Genomic DNA, 2,773 nt, shown 5'->3' on the forward strand with positions numbered 1-2,773 from the left:
AAGTAAATTTACTTTCACTTTAAACCCTTTAATTTAGAAAAGACACGTTTCGGAAACAATACACTCAGGATAACAAAATACGGTCTGGAAATAAAAATGCATAAGTTTATATATTCTGATTCATCATAATTCCCCCTGTGATTTATTACTTACTCAGTTGTTTCTTACGATCAATCAAATTGTTTATAAAACGTTACTGTGAGGACAACAGTAATTTTAATATATTGTCCAACCAACAGACCCAATTTTTTACATTTTACATTTACATTGATATAAAACTTACAGTAAATCTTCACATTGAGATGTTATAACCAGATGATATATATATATATAATATAGAAATCATTTATTTTTTAAATGACTTAAATAATCAAAATTGTCAATCATCCAAATATAAGACATTGATTATTTTGTTTTTGTACTTTTACTGTATATCCAATATTCCGTATGTGTACAATCAAATCTCCACGCAGCAAGCATGCAGCTCTTTTTCACACTAGGCCCCTGAGTAGGTTAATACAACCATGACCTTCAGCACACCACCATGTTGTGTACGCTTTAAGTTTTTATTAGTGGTGACCTCAGTAGGAAATTGACAGTATTAGAAATCTTTACCATGCTGACCTCACAGTTGTTGTGTTACCCAGATAATTTATCATGTGACTCAAAACAGCAGAACTTTTATAAAAGGAAGGTGTAGAGAGAAAGGAGAGAGTAGATGAAGCACAGGAGGACCAACGTCTTCAGGGTGGCCAGGAAACAGGAGCTGAAGGCACACACACACACACACACACACACACACACACACACACACACACACACACACACACACACACACACACACACACACACACACACACACACACCCACACACACCCACACACACCCACACACACCCATCTTTGCTCAACCGACCTCATCTCCCATCACCCAGGCGTGAGAGAACACACCAGCTCAGGTCTCTAAAAATCTGACGCACCAAAGAGCCGAGTCCCAGGGCCTCGGGAAATAATAATGAATATGGAATGATAGTCTGTATTTTGTGCTGCAAATGCAACCAGATGCAGAAGGTGGAGGGAAAAAGAATCAGGAGCAGATGTGTGAGAAAAACAAGAGGTCTCGTGTACTGTGAGCAGCCAGCGTGCCCTGCAAACATATTGTAACCTTAGCCAGTGTGAGGAATAATCACTTGTAGTCTGTATATCGCCACTTTGTAATGAGGGGAGGTATGGAGTAGTTCTGCAGCTGCTCCCTGGGAAAGTTCGGTCGCTGAGGAAGCGGCCGAGCTAGACACAACACCGCCCAATTAACATGGAGACCTCTGACAACCAGTGTCTGACACATTTCTGCAGCCTACTGTACATGTGGTGGTGGGATAGCGAGTGATCGCATATCTTCCTCCTCCGTAGGCTCAGATGTACACGTGAGAACTGTGCAGCTGGATGAAAGCAGGAGATCCTGAGCAGTTTACTGGTGGTTTTAAACTTTCAAAAAGATTAACTTAAGCTACCTTCTGCAAGATTCTTGCTTCTTTTCCATTCCGACTCCATTTTATCGGTGCTGAGAAGAATTGATTCTGGCAATTCTGCACAATTCTTAATAGAGAGGACTTGGGCTTTAAGTCACCAGGCAACTGGAATTCAAGACCTATTATCACTGTTAAATCAATTAGGGATCCAGAGTCTGTAGCTGATATTTATCAGTCAAACAACACATTGGTACTTAAAACTTAAACCTGAAACTGTCTGCATGTTTTAATCTCCTCAGACTTTTTGTAGGCAACAAGGAAACATGTGTATTTAGAGCTGGCAGCTGCCAGTTGAACTTGTCAATGAGAAAGCTGTGATGTTCTCTCATCATGTTGTGGAAACCATTTAATGAACAAACAAGAACTAAATCAGTAAGTCTTTGTGATAGGTGATAACCAATCACATCTCTGTCTTGCTTGTTCTGATTCACACACAAACACCTGGTGATGAAAAGTAGCGTCATGAAATAAAAAAAGGTTCGCGAATAAAAAGATGAAAACGATTTTAGCAATTACACGACGTTTATCTTAAAAACAGAAAAAAACGTTCTGATTTATCGTGCCTGTTTGATTCATTCACAAAATCTCCTCATAAAATCTTTGTACCAACATATTGAGAGGGCTGATAAAAGTTTTGACACTTTTTTCCAGATAATGAAGTCATTGACCGCGGACATTTAATCTCTCAGGCTACAAAGAGCCTCTTCGCTCTGACTGAATGTCTGATGGCAGACCTGCAGCTGCAACTGTTCAGGAAAACACTGCAAACTCATCTGTACACGTTTACTGTCTTAGCATTGTTTAAGATTTTTATATTCTCATCTATCAAACAATACTGTGAAATGAAAAGAGAGAAGACAAAAACATGCTTGGATCAACAATGGTGTTCACACCATATATTGATTAGATTTATTGATTATTTTCTCTTAGTTCATGGTTTTCAGTATCTCAATAACCTTTGCACTTTGTCTCAGAGCATTTTCACACTCTGATTTTTAGGTTTTAATGCCATTTTTAGTTTTTCATCTTTTATGTGTTATACCCTTTTAGTGTGTTATCTTTTTAAGCGTTTTCAGGGCAGATGCAATATTCATCTCACTTTTATTCTGCATTATTATTCTGGCTCTTACAGGATATGTCCTTGTGTAATGTTTTTTGTTGTTATTTGATTTGATATCTTTTTACAGATCAGGTTAATTGTGAGTCAATAAATGCTGCCTGTCATCTTCATTTAATTCCACCGCT

Source organism: Hippoglossus hippoglossus, chromosome 21 (genome assembly GCF_009819705.1).
Source record: "Hippoglossus hippoglossus isolate fHipHip1 chromosome 21, fHipHip1.pri, whole genome shotgun sequence".
In the NCBI taxonomy this organism is placed as follows: Eukaryota; Metazoa; Chordata; class Actinopteri; order Pleuronectiformes; family Pleuronectidae; genus Hippoglossus; species Hippoglossus hippoglossus.